This window comes from Vulpes lagopus, chromosome 1, assembly GCF_018345385.1.
Source record: "Vulpes lagopus strain Blue_001 chromosome 1, ASM1834538v1, whole genome shotgun sequence".
Taxonomy (NCBI): domain Eukaryota; kingdom Metazoa; phylum Chordata; class Mammalia; order Carnivora; family Canidae; genus Vulpes; species Vulpes lagopus.
This window is the reverse complement of record NC_054824.1, coordinates 38,792,674-38,809,380: the sequence shown is the minus strand read 5'-3', so window position 1 is coordinate 38,809,380 and position 16,707 is coordinate 38,792,674.

Genomic DNA, 16,707 nt, shown 5'->3' with positions numbered 1-16,707 from the left:
GAGTTAAGTAGTTGCAACAGAGATAATAGGGCCTGCAAAGCCTAAAGTTCTTACTAAATGAATATTTTCAGTAAATGCTTGCCAACCTCTGGCTAAGATTTTTCAAATAGGAGTGTACTCAATAGTAGGCATTTCTGATGAATTAAAGGGTTTTCTTGATAAAACTTAAGTTTGCTTATGATTTGGGGGAATGCATCTATTATTATAAGGAGATCCATCCACACTTATAATGACATTAAAAGTCATTGTTTCCTTTCAGTGCAAAAGGTCATTGGCTAATATTCTTGTAAGTGATAAGAAGATAGATCATTTTGGGGGCACCTGGGTGACTCAGTGGGTTAAGCATCTGACTCTTGATTTCAGCTCAGGTCATGATCTCACAGTTGTGAGATTGAACCCTGCATTGAGCTCCATGTTGGACTCTGGGCTGAACATGGAGCCTGCTTAAGATTCTCTCTTTTCCTCTCCATCTGTACCACTCTCCCACCACCACCCCAGTTGCACTGGGTCTCATTTTCTCTCTCTCTCTCTCTCTCTCTCTCTCTCTCTCTCTCTCTCTCAAAAAAAAGAAGGGGATGCCTGGGTGGCTCAGTGGTTGAGTGTCTGCCTTCGGCTGGGGCGTGATCCCAGGGTCCTGGAATCGAGTCCCTTATCGGGCTCCCCGGAGGGAACCTGCTTCTTTCCTCTGCCTGTGTCTCTGCTTCTGTGTGTGTGTCTCTCATGAATAAATAAATAAAATTTTAAAAAAAGAAAGAAAGAAGAAGAAAGAAAGGAAGAAAGAAAGAAAGAAAGAAAATAAAAAAAGAAAGAAAGAAAGAAGAAAGAAAGAAAGAAAGAAAGAAAGAAAGAAAGAAAGAAAGAAAAAGAGAGAAAGAAGATAGATCATCCTATATTAAAGATAGAATTGTTTGTCCATAAAGCAGCAATCTGTATTTATATTTCATATCAGTGGGCTGGAGGGAGGGAGTGAAAAGTGAAAAGAATAAATTGGACTTTTGTTTTTAATGTTTTTTAATAAACCCACTGCTCCCTTGGCCCTTATCTTTACAGAATACAGATACACTACACTGATGCTGTGCCTCTCTAGCCTTACATCAGCATAGTCCTCTATCTTTTCCATTTCTGTATTCAGGCTGCTTAGTTCTGTTGGACAAAACTCAGTACAGATTGGGGGGACCAGACACTCATGGTATGTAACTTTGGCCAGGCTTTTCCAGAACCTTGTCTGTATTTCCAGTCAATCCATTTCCCATTCCAGCAAGAGTTATTGTATGACTTCATGGCTTTTCTCCTCTCATGAATTACTTTCAAGAGATTATCTTCACCTTCTCTGCTATCAAACAGGAACTTCTTCACTGTTCACCTCCAGCATGCAGTAAATCTCTAAACCAATTATTACCTGCTTGTCTTCAATTTTGAGATAATACAATCACATTGTCAAATCAGACTACACGAATCACAGCTCTTATCCCTTATAAAACTGGCTAATAACTTTAAGGATACAAGTAACCAGGAAGCACAGATGAAGTAGAGAGAGGTCCAAAACTACCAGCTTAGCTCCCCACATCCAGCACTTTATGCCTAAAGTACCTGCCCCTAGACCTTGTCCCTGAGTCCACCCTAAATTTTCTTAATAGCTACTCTCTCCCAGTTCAGATGATGCTTCCTTATTTTTCAAAACACAATTCAAATGCTACTTCTTTCAATAATCCTTCCCTAAATTTCTGTCTGGGAGGAGACGTTCAACCTATATGCTCCCAAACAACCTATTGTCCACTGCATCTCAGCCCTTTTCTGGTTGTATTGTAATTGTTTTTCTATCTCTTTCCTGAATGGTAAGCAACTTATAAGTGGAAAATTTTTTTCTGTATTTCTAGCCACTAGCATGGTGCCTACACTAAATTAGGTGTTTAATAAATGCTTATTAAGGGATGGAAATATCAAGGATGTCTGCCCTCCAATACACTGTAGGTTCAAAGGGGGAGGAAACAATATAGGAAGAAGCCATATAAATGTCATGTAATAAGAATTATTATAGATGCAAAAAGCTATAGGAATTTCAGAGGAAACCACTAACTCTGTTTCAGGGAGTCATGGAGAATTTCACAAAGGCAGAGGAGAAATAAAGCTGCGTCTTGAAGAAAGAATAGCTTTTTCCAGGCAGAGAGACAAGGGGGAAGGATGTGTTGGGCAGAGAGAATAGTAGATCTGAAGTCATCATTATCATTTTGCAATACTCAAATATAACTATGAAAATTAGGTGCCTCGTGTGATAAATTATTCAAGTTTTATGCTTTTGTTTAGTTAAAGAAAGCATCTGGTATTTCAGTATTTACAAAGGAAGTGAATTTAGCCTAACATTTGTATTACTGGATGATGAAAGTATTTTTAAAATCAGTGCATAACTTGAAGACAGATTTTTTTGTGGCTCATTATGCAATGATTATTACAGATGTACTGTGAATTATTGATTTAGCAAGCAATTGAGCTTTAAAACTGCTAAAAACTAAATTTACAAGCATTTTATTTTTTATGATTCATGCATCTGAGTGTACAAACCAGTTATTTATATTTGGAAGGAAAAAAATGTTGTTATGAATCAAATGTTCAAGTAACAAAGGAAAGTTATCCCACAATTTCCCTAAAGTTCATAATAACCTCAGAACTTTAAGGCAAATTTTTTACTATGAAAAAGGATTGGAAAAACAGTTGTGTAAAAGAAGCCAAGGACACAAACACAGATTTTAAGGGTAGGTAATGGGTATAGTCTGAATGTGTGTGCGTCCTTTCAAAATTCACATGTTGATATCCTATTAAGAGGTAGGGCCTCTGAGAGGTGGTTAGGCCATTAGAATTTTGCCTTTATGAATATAATTAGTGGGATTATTAGTGCTGTTATAAAAGAAATATCAATGAGATCCCTCACTCTGTCCACCATGTGAGGACACAGGAAGAAGGTACTGAAATCTGCCAGCACCCTGATCTTGGAGCTCCACCATCCAACACTGTGAGAAATAAATTTCTGTTGTTTATAAGCTACCCAGTTGTGGTATTTTGTTATAGTGGCCCAAACTGCCTGAAACAAGTACTATATACAGTTAGCTGATATGTATGTAGTGAATTGTAATTTGCAACAAGAACTGCATTCCTGTTTGTCAACATTATTGATATAATTTAATACTCACCAGCCACTGACAAAGTGTGGCTCATTTATTTACAGTAGACACCTAGTTATGAAAATTTCCTGTGCTCTAAGTATTTACCCAGACAGTTGTTTGCAGGATCTTAGGCTTCTGGAAGAGTATAGCATAGGGCCCATAAGGACATTTACATTCCCAGGACTCCAGGTTCTTCTCAGAGGATTCCACATCCTACATCTATGGTGAAACTAAAGAAAGAAAAATATGCAATGAAAATAGTGTAGAAGGGACATAGAAGAAACCATTAAAACATCAGTTCTCAACTAGAGGTGATTTTTCTTCCCTCCCCACTTTCACACCAGAGAATATTTGGCAATATCTGGAGCTATTTTTAATGGTCACAAGTGGAGGATGCTGCTTCATTTAGTGGCTAGGATGCTGCTAAATGGTCTACAGTGCACAGGACAATCCCCACAACTAAGAATTATACAGCCCAAAATTTTAATAGTGTTGAGATTAAGAAACTATGCACTAGACCCTTATTGAATTCTTTTGCATTTTTTTTGAATGTTAAGAAGCAAAAAGTAATATGGGTAAGAAAGGAATTGGCATTACCTTTTAGATTATAAATGTAAAACATAGTTTTAGAACTATGTTTAGAAGTGGTACAATATAGAAAATTTATTCGACATATGCAAAGCCATATAAATAAAAAATAAAAATCACTTGTAGTCCTGCCATCCAAGGGTAACCACTGTTAAATTTGAAAATTTATTTCTATGAATTTTTCTGCAAATAAGTTAGCACTATTAATCAGATGGAACAATCTGTTGCATTGGAGCAGGGTAAGCTATCAAGACTAATTGGTAGAAATAATATGAGACAAGTTAGTAACTTTAAAGCAGAAATGCACAGGTTAATGAGAACTTATGAAGAAACAAGGAGAGAAGAGCCAAAATCATAATTTGAAGGAATTGAGTAGAATTCAGTGTCTGTAGTGACTGAAGCATGCATGTCCCATTTCCTGTGCTTCTAACAATGGAGCTAGTATCTTATAATAATGTTTAATGAGAAAATGAAAACAAAGCAAAACAAACAGTTGCAAATGAAATAAATGGTAGAAGCAGACAACATCTTGGCTAGCAGGGAAGAATCTGTGCTACAGTCAGAGTAAAAGATTTTTGGGGAAAGATTTTGCATTATGTATAAATTGGTTTAACTAGACCTGCCTGAAAGAGAACTCGATATGGCATGCATTTGTTTCTCCTGGTGGTTTGTCTCAACCAGTGCCAATAACCCTAGCAATTAAAAATTCACATATTTTCATCTGTTCTATTCACTGCTTTTGCTGCCTAGAAGATTTTGTGCTAAGAAATGGCAGAATGTTTTCTTTTGGTCCCTTGTATCAATTCCTTTAGAATTAGAACAGTTGTAGCAGTGACTACAACAGGCCCTCCCTATCATCTAGATCAATGAGAGGAGTTACGAACAATCCAAGGAGTTAACAATTCATGCTATTGTGGACACACATGTATGATAATTATATCATTTAAAAACTTGGAAACAATCCATAAGTGACTCTTAAGGACAGAGAACAAATTGAGGGTTGCTGGAGGGAGGTGGGTGAGGGATGGGCTAGATGGGGTTGGGTATTAAAGACGGCACTTGCGATGAGCACTGGGTATTGTATGTAAGTGATGAATCACTGAATTCTACTCCCAAAACCAACATTGCACTATATGTTAACTAACAAAATCTAAATTAAAAAAGACTGACAAACTGAAAACTAAAATAAGTAAATAGATAAAAACTTAGGGTCATAAAGCATAGAGTTTTTGGTATCTAGTTTTTTCATTTGGCAATATTCCATAAGCATTTTCTCAATTCATTAGTCTTCTTAACATTATTTTATCATCTTCTATACAGCAGATTCATGACATAATTTTACCACAATTTAATTAATACCTATTGTTGAAGAAATAAGCTGCTTATAACTCTATAATTCTATCGTCAAATATATCACACCAAACATCATTATATGCTAGTCTTTCTTTGATGAAATATATCTATAAATAGATGTTGGGTAGACAGGCAACATATTGAATTTTTCTGTTTTAACAGCTTTATTGCAATATAATTTATATATTATGAAATTTACCCATTTTAAGTATACATTTCAATGATTTTTAGTACATTTATGGAGCTGGGCAACCATCACCACAACATAAGTTTAGAACATTTCCATCACTTCAGAAAGAATTCTTGTGGTCATTTACAGTCATCCCCCATTTCCACCCTTAGCCTTCGCAAACGCTAATATATTTTCCATCTCTAAAGATTTGCCTTTTTAAAACATTTCATGTAAACAGAGTCATATACTCTGTGTGACTGGCTTCTTTCACCAAGCATGATTCTGAGGTTCATCCATGTTGTCACATGGATCAGTACTTCATTCCACATTGGAATCTTAAAGTCCAATTCCACCATGGAACTTTTACCTATCACAAAAAGGTGCACACCGATTATCTTCAGATAATCGGACTGGGAAGCTTCTGACTTGTCTCATTATACAGTGTACCGAGTTGATGGCATGTCTTGGCTCAGTGCCCACACACCCCTTACGCACCAGGATGTGTGGTTAGTGACCTTTATTTTAATATCTAGATGCAGTTTAGGGTGAAGAATTCTTCTGCTCTTTTCAGCTGGAATACACACATTTTTTTCCTGCATTTTTTGGTGAGTATTTCAGTCATAGTACGATTGTACTAAATCTAAAAATGATTGATCATGGGATAAAATATATTTGTTTGACTTACAATTTTAACCTAACTAAAGTCATTTGCTGGTGATTAGGCATGGATTTGATTCTTCCAGGGTAATACATCAAGAGACACAAGCCTTTTATAGAGAAGTCATCCTTTAAAAAAACATCAATCAAAAGCACTTAAATGCAAACTTATTGGAGTACACTTGACTAAAACTTTATAACCATGAGTAGGGAAACAGGAGAATGGGCCAGGATGTATTCTAAGATGTCTGGAGGAAGGGATGATTTTTGGAAGTATTACTAAATTTCAAATAAAATGTCAACTGTGTCCAAAACTGAAAACTAAGAATACAGCTAAGGAAGAGTGTGGTAGGCAGAATAATGGCCTCTTCAGATATGAACTTCCTGATCTCCAGGATCTGTGATTATGTTACTTTTCATGGCAGAATGAATTTGGCAGATGTGATTAAATTAAGGCCCCTGAGACTAGGAGATTATTCTAGATTATCTGGGTAAATCCAGTGTAATCACAGGGGGCCTTATAAGGGAAGGAGGGAGTTAGGAGAGTAAGAAAAAGTGTGACAATGGAAGCAAATGTCAGAGTCATGCAGAACCATGGACCAAGGAGTGTGGGCAGCTCCTAGAAGCTGGAAGAGGCCAGAAAACAGATTTCCCACTAGAGACTCCAGAAGGAACATAGTTTGCTGTTATTAGTTTTAGCCAAGTGCATTCCATTTGGATTTCTGACCCTTAGCACTATAATAGAATATATGTCTGTTGTTTCAAGCCATCAAGTGCTTGGTAATTTGTTGCAATAGCAATGGAAAACTAATACATAGAGGCTTACCATAATGAGACGGGGACAGAAGTTTGACCTACTCTCAGGTAGGGAAATGTGAGGGAGGAGAGGGAAGCTGGGAAACCCTGAGCTCAATCAGCTTCTGAAAACAATCCTGGGAACAGGCCCCAGCAGCTAAACTGAGGCAGGGCCTCACTTGTCCTCACAAAGCTTGGAAAATCAACCATCCCACATCTCTTTGCTCTCTCTTCCTCAAACACACATTACCCCCAAATGGTTAATTCCACTTTACCTTCAGTATAGGCCTTGCATAAAATATAATTTAGGTGCCTTTTATACTATAAGTATGTTTTTACTTAGCCTTCTCATATATGATTGAAATTGGTTTGAACAGATCTAGTTTTGCACATCATTTTTACTACTTTCCAGCTGTCATGGGGGGCAAGTGACATAACGTATTTCAATTGTAGTATCCTCATCTGAAAAATGAGAAAATGTTACTACCTACCTCATGAAGTTGCTAAGGAGATCAAATGAAGCATAATATCTGGTCCTTAGCTATCTAAAACACCAGCAGCACCACCATCCATCATCACTGAAAATCACTTAGTTCCCAATGTACAGAACACGCTATATAAGAGATTGTGATGTACATAAGAATAAGTTAGAAATTGAGCAGGGCCTGGAAACTCTGAAGAGAAACATCCATGGACTTGACTAAGTTGCTGATGGTTGCCTCTACTTATATGCAGACTTGCTATGACAAAAAAATGCTACATGCAGAGGATTCCATCCTGCTCAGTTGTACAACAACTTACTTTACCAATTTTAAATAAAGTGTGATTATTTCAAATATACTTCTAGAGTTCAATAAAGGAATTAACAATAATTTGATGCTTTTCTTTTCCTATACTATCAGATCATTGTAATTACAGGAATATTTTAAGAAAAAATTATTAATTTGCCTTATAAACACACAAAAATTATGTATCTGTGCCCAGCTTTTTTTACACAAAAATATCTGCATTTTCCCTGCTACTTGTATATGACTTCTTATTACTATACAATCTTATATTATGCAGTTAAACTTTAATTCATCTGCTACAGTGTTGTGTATTTTCAATATTAAATATGCAATAGCAAATAATTTTTGCACAGGACAATGTCAATGCCCTTTCTAGAGTAAATGTATTAGTCTAATCATTTGATCTGATGGAAAGAGTGAATGTCTGCTTCCTCAGGAAAGTCCATAATGCATTGGTAATATTTGGCTGTCTGCATGACTCACTCCCTTTCCTCCCTCAGATCATGCTTAAATAGTCAGGTCTCAGAAGACTTTATTATGCAAAATCAACCTTTTATTTTTTTCCTTCATTCTTTCTTTTCTCTTTCTCTTTCTTTCTTTCTTTCTTTCTTTCTTTCTTTCTTTCCTTTTCTTTCTTTCTTTCCTTTTCTTTCTTTCTTTCCTTTTCTTTCTCTTTCTTTCTTTCTTTCCTTTTCTTTTTTCTTTTTTCCTTTCTTTCTCTTTCTCTTTCTCTTTCTCTTTCTCTTTCTCTTTCTGTTTCTTTCTTACTTTCTTTCAAAGATGGGGGATATATAAACAACCACTTTATTTAACATTGCACTTCCCTCTCTTCCTTTTTTCAATATTCACTCTCTCTGCTTGCATAGTATTATTCTCAGAGACAAAATCTCTGACACATTATATATTTTACCTATTTATTTATTTTCCATTATACTCCACAAAGGCATAATTTTTGTATATTTTGTTTACTTCTGTGTCACCAGCTCCTAAAATAGTGCCAGGAAAATTGCAGGCATTCAATAAATATTTACTGAATTAAGTAATTAATAATTGTGGTGAACTTTGTGCCTTTTCATCCGAACAGGTGGAAGTAATACTGTAAAATAGCCAAAACCTCTTTCAATGTATTTACTGCAGCTTGCATGACAGTATAAGCGATAGCTAAGTGACTGATGTTAGGATATACTCCCTTCCCTACCAGAAATGGTGAAGACCGAAGTCTGGGAATTGAGTAATGAGTATTGCTAAGCACCAGAAGCTCATATATAAGAAAATATGGAGTGAATTAGACTCACATAAGCCATTCTATGTGCCTTTCCTTTGAAGGCACACCTGGAACAAATCCATACTGAGGCATATGTTACAGACAGAGGTGAACCCCAAATGATACAACAGTCAGGCAAGCAAACCATTCCTTTTCTCACAAGCTCCCTCATTTATAACCAGAAGGATCCAGCTTTTTTAGAGAGGAGATTCCCCTCTTCTTCACCACTACTGTATGCAAATGGACAAATGACAGCATATTTAATTTTGAAGTGGCTTGAGAAGTGGTGGGTTCTATAGTAGAGAGAGTAGTGTACCCAACATGTCAGTGTTCAGAGCACTTTCAGGCTCTTCCAACTTGAATGAAAATATGCCTAACGACACACAATGGAGTGGCTCCAATTCCACTTGTGATGTAACCTATTCCTAAAGATTTCCCTCCTAGGAGTAGAGCCTTCTTTTACTTCTTACCCAGTCTACCCTGGACTGTGATTTAACAAGACAATATTTACCAGTTTGTTAGGGCTGAGACTCTTAGGGTGACCTTTGACTGTTTCAAGTAAGATAGTAAAAGAAATCCAACCACTCTGGCTTGCCTAAATATTTTCTCTTCCTGTCATGTACAATGAGGTCCAGGGAGCTGTATAATGGTATTGAGCACATATCTCATTCTACTTTCCTTAGTATGTAGCACTGTTCCTCTTGTCTACAAGGTGACTGCGTGACTCTATGTATTATATTTATATTCCTTTCAGGAATTAAGAGAGGTAGATGGGGAGACATAAGGGAGATGCTAGCAGACTGTATTATTTTATCAGGAAACCAAAAGTTCTCCTGTTAGACTTCTGCTTACATGCTTATATCTCACTGGTTGAAACTGGATCTCATGGCACTCCCAGAGGCATGAGCAGTATTTTTAACTGAAAATATTGTCACCCTCAACAAAATTGAGATTTGCAATTAGCAAGGAAGGTGAAAGAGAATCAATATTAGGTAAGCAAAAAGCACTGCCTGCCACCACCTGATTCCTCTCCCTCACCTGCACATCTTGATTTTTCTTTCCCTCACTTATCTCCCTTCATCTCACTGTGCCATCCTTTCTCATATTCCTGCCATCCCATGGACATAAGGCAATGGTTATATAAATGACCCCTCCCTTTCTTCTATTCATGTTGCATTTTTGGATCCCTCTTCTTTTAGGGCCATTCAGTATCCTTTCCTCACTCAGAAATCTTCACTTCTTAAACAAAGCCTTTAGTCCTTAGTCTTGCAAACTTATACTCAGTCCCAACCTGACTTAACTTCAACTACTCTTGATGATACCAGCTTGTCCTCCAGCCAATCTGCAATTGTCTTTCTCAAATACTCATTGGACTTTTCCTGTTCTATACATTTGTTCACACTCTTTTCCATTCGGAATGGCTCAGGATCCTTCCTTCATTTAATTCTATCAAAAATCTTCTAACTTTTCAAAGTTTTGTTCAAACTTCTTTTCTTCTATAATGCATTCACAGGTCCTCCCAATTAGAAATTCTCCTTCACCATTTCCAGTTCTTCTATTCCTTAGAAGGTTGCCATGAACATAGCACTGTCTACATACTGCCCTACACCTTAGGTCTTTGTGTCTTCCATGTTCCATTTGACCATACGATGGTAAGTGCCATGCAATTTCTTTTAATAGATTTTGTTTCTTTAGAAAAATTTTAGATGTACAAAAAAACCCTGAGAGGATAGTACAAAGAATTCCCGTATTCCTATACTCAATTTTTCCAATTATTAGTGTCTTACATTAGCATCACTCTTTTGTTAAAATTAATGAACCAATATTGATGCACTGTTATTAACTAAAGTCCATAGTTAATTCAAATTTTTTTAAAGTTTTTATTTATTTATTCATGAGAGACACAGAGAGAGGGGAAAAGACATAGGCAGAGGGAGAAGGCTCCCTGTGGGGAGCTTAATGCAGGACTCGATCCAAGGACTCCAAGGACTCTGGGATCACAACCTGAGACAAAGGCAGATGCTCAACCACTGAGCCACCTAGGTGCCCCCAAATTTTCTTAGTTCTGAACCTAATGTCCTTTTTCTCTTCCAGGATCCCATCCAAGACAACATATTTCACTTAGTTGCCATATTTCCTTAGTCTCCTATTGGCTGTCAGTTTCTTAGGCTGTCCTTGTTTTTGATGACCTGGATAGTTTGAGGGAATACTGGGAAGGTACATTTTGGATGTCCCTTGATGAGAGTTTATCTGATGTTTTTCTCATGACTAAATAGGAGCCATGGGTTTTAGGGAGGAAGAACACAAAGGTGAAGTGCCGCTTTGATTACATCATATTAAGGATACATAAAATCAACATGATTTATGACTGTAGAAGTTGATCATGATTACCTGGCTAAGGAAGTGTTTGTCAGGTTTCTCCACTATGAAATTATTCTTTTCCTTCCTATCCATTCTGTGCTCTTTGGAGAAAGTCATGCTATGTGCAGCTCATAGTTAAAGAGTAGGGAGTATGTTCCACCTTCTTGAGAGTGAAGCACCTACATTAATTATTTGGAATTCTTCTGCATGAGAGATTTGTTTTTCTCCCTATTTACTGGGATTCAATCATTTATGTATATCAGTATGGATTCATAGCTATTTAGCTGTTTATTTTATTCTTTGGGTTAAAACCCCATACTACTTTCTTTTGTTGCCCAAATTATTCCAGCTTTGACCATTCTTTCAGGTGACTGCTTTGTCTCTCAGATATACGCCCCCATTAATGTGGGTTTTTTGTTGTAGTTGTTGTTTTTGAGCACTTCTTTATGTTCTGGTACTACAAGATGCTCCAGGTTTATTTTGTATATATTCTGCCCTAGACTTAGCCTTTCCTCCAAGGACCCCTGGTTCCTCTTATTGGTGAATGGTATTAAGGGACAAGATCTGAGTGTTGGTATGTTCACTGCTATTCAGGAGTCATTTATTTTAGGTTTTCTTCACTAACAAACAAGGAAATATATCTGTGCATACTAGCCTGCATATATACATTTCTATAAATAATTCTATATGCAACCACTTATATCTATATTAAACTAAACCAAAATATCCAACTTTAACCCATTAACACATGAATTATTTGAGCTTCTTCCTCTTGCTTATCTGTAAACTCTTATTCCAACAGTGAGAAACCTGGTTCTTGAACTTGGCCATTTGATTTCTTAACTGTTCATTTATAGGATGTATGGATAGCAGGATCAAAATTGTTAACTTGTATCCCCAGGGGAAACTATATCATCAAGTAAAGGATAATGCTTGTGTGTAGTTCTTTCTGCCTTTAGTCTTTCAGATTCCACTCATTTTGAAAGTTACTTATGTCAGCACCTTTTACCCCCGCTCTCCTTAAAGATATTGTTTCATGCATTTGTAATACAGTTAGATTCTCTTATCTTAATCTGCATTCCTCCCTGGAAACTCCCTTGAACCTCGTAAATCACCTTTAAAAAATATATTTTATTTATTTATTCATGAGAGACACAGAGACAAAGGCAGAGACATAGGCAGAGGGAGAAGCAGGCTCCCTGCAGGGACCTTGATTCAGGACTCAATCCCAGGACCCCGGGATCACAACCTGAGCCAAAGGCAGATGCTCAACCACTGAGCCACCCAGGTGCCCCTTAAATCACTTTTTTTTTAATTAATGCACATTACAGTTAGCTATATGTTGTACAGTTCCATGGATTATAATAAACGCATTGTGTCATATCTCCACGATTACCCAGAATCCTCCAGAATAGTTTTCACTGCACTATAAATTTTCTTGTTGCTTCACCAACTCAATCCTGCTCTCCTCTCCTTTCTCATTGGCCATCACTGATCTTTTCCTGTCTCTGGAGTTTCGCCTTTTACAGAATATCATAATCGTAATATAACCTTATCAGGCTGGCTTTTTTCACTTATCAATATACATTTAAAGTTCATCTATGTCTTTTCATGGCTTGGTAGCTCACTTCATTATAGTGTTGGATAATACCAGTTGTATGTACGTACTGTTGATTATCCATTCACTTACTGAAGGACACCTTGGTGATTTCCAGTTTTTGGTAATTATAAATAAAGCAGCTGTAGATATTAAGTTTTCATAAGTTTGAAGTCAATTTTCAGCTGACTTGTGTAAATATCTAGGAGAGCAATTGCTAAATCATATGGTAAAGTTATGTTTAGCTTTGTAAGAAACTATCAAACTATCTTTCAAAGTGACTGCACCTTTTGTATTTCCATCACCAATGAAGAAGAATTCCTATTGCTCTGCATCCTTGTCAGTATTTTCAGTTTTATGGGATTTTTTGTTTTTTAATTTTGTTTTATTTTAGCCCTTTTCATAGCTGTGTAGTATATTTCACTGCTTTTTTGTTTTACAATTTTTCAGTGATAAATCATGTTTCTCACATGCTTTTTGATCAACTCTATATCTTCTTTGGGCAGTGTTTTTTTCATATCTTTTGCCCATTTTTTAAAATTGACCTGTTACTGTCTCATTGTTTGGTATTAAGATTTCTTTGTATATTTTGCATACGAGTCATTCATGAGATATGTGTTTTTCAGACATTTTATCCCACCTTGTGGCTTTTATTTTCATTCTCTTAGCAATATTTTTCTTGGAAAACATGTTCTTAAATGTTAAAAAAAATAACATCAACTTTTTCTTCTGTTGATCATTCTTTCAATGTCATCTAAAAATTCATCATCAAACTCATACTACTAAGATATTCTCTTATATGTTATTCTGGAAGTTTTATGGTGTTACATTTTACATTTACATCTATTATCCACTTTGAATTTATATCTGTGAAAAGTATAAAAGGTCTAATTATCTTTTTTTGATATGGATGCCCAAGTATTCCAGCACTATTTGCTTATAGGATTATTCTTTCCCTATTCAATTGCCTTTGCTCCTTTGTCAAAGATTTATATTGCTAAGTGTCAAAGATTGTAGTGTGAATCTAGTCTGGGCTCCATTTTCTGCCTGTTTTATTTATATTTCTATTCTTTTGTCAATACCATGCTGTCTCGATTACTATAGCTTTGTAGCAAGTATTGTTTTGGTTTTTCTAGGTCTTTTGTCTTTCCACATAAACTTTAGAATCAGTTTGTAGATACCTACAAAGCAGCTTGATATTGATTTGAATTGGATTAAATCTATAGATCAATTTGGGAAGAATTGATATCTTAAAAAAGATTCTACCAATGAACATAGAATATCTCTCCTTTAATTTAGATCTTCATTGATTTCTTTCATCAGTATTTTGTGGTTTTCTGCATACAGATAGATTTATACCAAAGCATTGCTCATTTTACACTGCTATTGTTTATTTCTGGTAATAAGAACGCAATTAGATCCCATACATTTAAAATAATCACTTATTAGTTCCAGGAGATTTTTTTTGTCCATTTGGGATTCTTTGCATAGACAATCATGTCATCTATGAACAAAAATAGTCTTATTTCTTGCTTTCCTATCTTCATGGCTTTTATTTTACTATTTTATTTTTATTTTATTTTATTTCATTTTTATTATTTATTTTTTAGCTTCACTAGCTAGGACAGTCAAAATGAGATTGGATAGTGGAGGGAAGGGATATCCTTGCCTTGTTCCCAATCTGAGGAGGAAGGAAAGTGTCCTGCTTTTTACCATTAAGTAGAATGTCAGCTGTAGATTTTTGATGTTCTTTATCAAGTTGAGAAAGTTTAGCTCTTTCCCTGTTTGCTGAGAATTTTTATCATAAGATTTTTAAGAATTCTAGTTATCATTATTTCTTTCATGGGTTAAGCTTTGGGTATTTTTAAAATGACAAAAGCATGTAAAATACTTTTTCTGCATCAATTGATATAGTTATGTCATTTTCTTCTTTATCTTGCTGATGTGATATATTCCATTATCTGATTTTTGAATATTAATTTAGTTTACACACCTGAAATAAATGCCAGTTGGTATAATTTTTTATATATTATTGTACTTGATTTAATAATATTTTCGTAAGGATCTTTGCATTATATGTTCATAAGAAATATTGGTCTGCAGTTTTCCCCCTTTTTTTTAAAAGATTTTATTTATTCATGAAAGACAGAAAGAAAGGCAGAGACACAGAGGGAGAAGCAGGCTCCTCTCAGGGAGCCCAATGTGGGACTTGATCTACTGACCAGGGATCATGCCCTGAGTGTGAAGGCAGACACTCAACCACTGAGCCACCCACACATCCCTGCAGTTTTCCTTTGTAATGATGCCTTCATTGGTTTTGGTATTAGGGTAATGCTGGCTTCATTGATTTAGGAACTATTCCCTTAGCTCTGATTTTCTGGAACAGATTGTGAAGAACTGATATTGATATAATATCTTCTTTAAATGTTTGAAAGAATTCACCAGTGAACCATCTGGGCCTGATGCTTCCTTTTTTAGAAGGTTATTACTGATTTAATTGATATAGGGCTGTTTATACAATCTGTTTTTCTTTGTGTGAGCTTTGGTCATTTGTGATTTTCAAGGAATTGGTCCGTATTATTTAAGTTATTAAGTTTGTAAGCATAGAGTTATTCATTAGTATTTACTATCTTTTTAAGTTTTATGAGATCAGTAGTGGTGACCGTTGTTTCATTTCTGATTTTGGCAATTTTTGTTCTCTTTCTCTCGTATTTTTTGATTAGCCTGCAGAAAAGTTTTATCAACCTTAAAGATCAACCTTATTGATCTTTTTTAAGAATCAGTTTTTAGAGTTTGTTGGTTTAGAGTTTGTTGATACCCTTCTATTTTGCTGATTTTTGCTCTGATTTTTATTTCTTTTGTTCTGCTTGATTTAGGCTTAAATTGTTCTTTCTCTAGTTTCATAAGGTGAAAGCTTAGATTATTGGTTTTAGATCTTTCTTCTTTTACAATATTTAAATCGTTAAATCTTTAAATCTTTATTTATTATTTATTTATTTATTTATTTACTTTTTTTAAATAATAAATTCATTTTTTATTGGTGTTCAATTTACCAACATACAGAATAACACCCATGCTCATCCCGTCAAGTGCCCCCCTCAGGGCCCGCCACCCAGCCACTCCCATCCCCCACCCTTCTCCCCTTCCACCACCCCTAGTTCGTTTCCCAGAGCTAGGAGTCTTTATGTTCTGTCTCCCTTTCTGATATTTCCTACCCATTTCTTCTCCTTTCCCTTCTATTCCCTTTCACTATTATTTATATTCCCCAAGTGAATGAGAACATATAATGTTTGTCCTTCTCCGATTGACTTACCTCACTCAGCATAATACCCTCCAGTTCCATCCACGTTGAAGCAAATGGTGGGTAATTGTCATTTCTAATGGCTGAGTAATATTCCATTGTATACATAAACCACATCTTCTTTATCCATTCATCTTTAGATGGACACCGAGGCTCCTTCCACAGTTTGGCTATTGTGGCCATTGCTGATAGAAAGATCGGGGAGCAGGTGTCCTGGCGTTTCATTGCATCTGTATCTTTGGGGTAAATCCCCAACAGTGCAATTGCTGGGTCGTAGGGCAGGTCTATTTTTAACTCTTTGAGGAACCTCCACACAGTTTTCCAGAGTGGCTGCTCCAGTTCACATTCCCACCAACAGTGTAAGAGGGTTCCCTTTTCTCCGCATCCTCTCCAACATTTGTGGTTTCCTGCCTTGTTAATTTTCCCCATTCTCACTGGTGTGAGGTGGTATCTCATTGTGGTTTTGATTTGTATTTCCCTGATGGCAAGTGATGGAGAGCATTTTCTCATGTGCTTGTTGGCCATGTCCATGTCTTCCTCTGTGAGATTTCTCTTCATGTCCTTTGCCCATTTCATGATTGGATTGTTTGTTTCTTTGCTGTTGAGTCTAATAAGTTCTTTATAGATCCTGGAAACTAGCCCTTTATCTGATACGTCATTTGCAAATATCTTC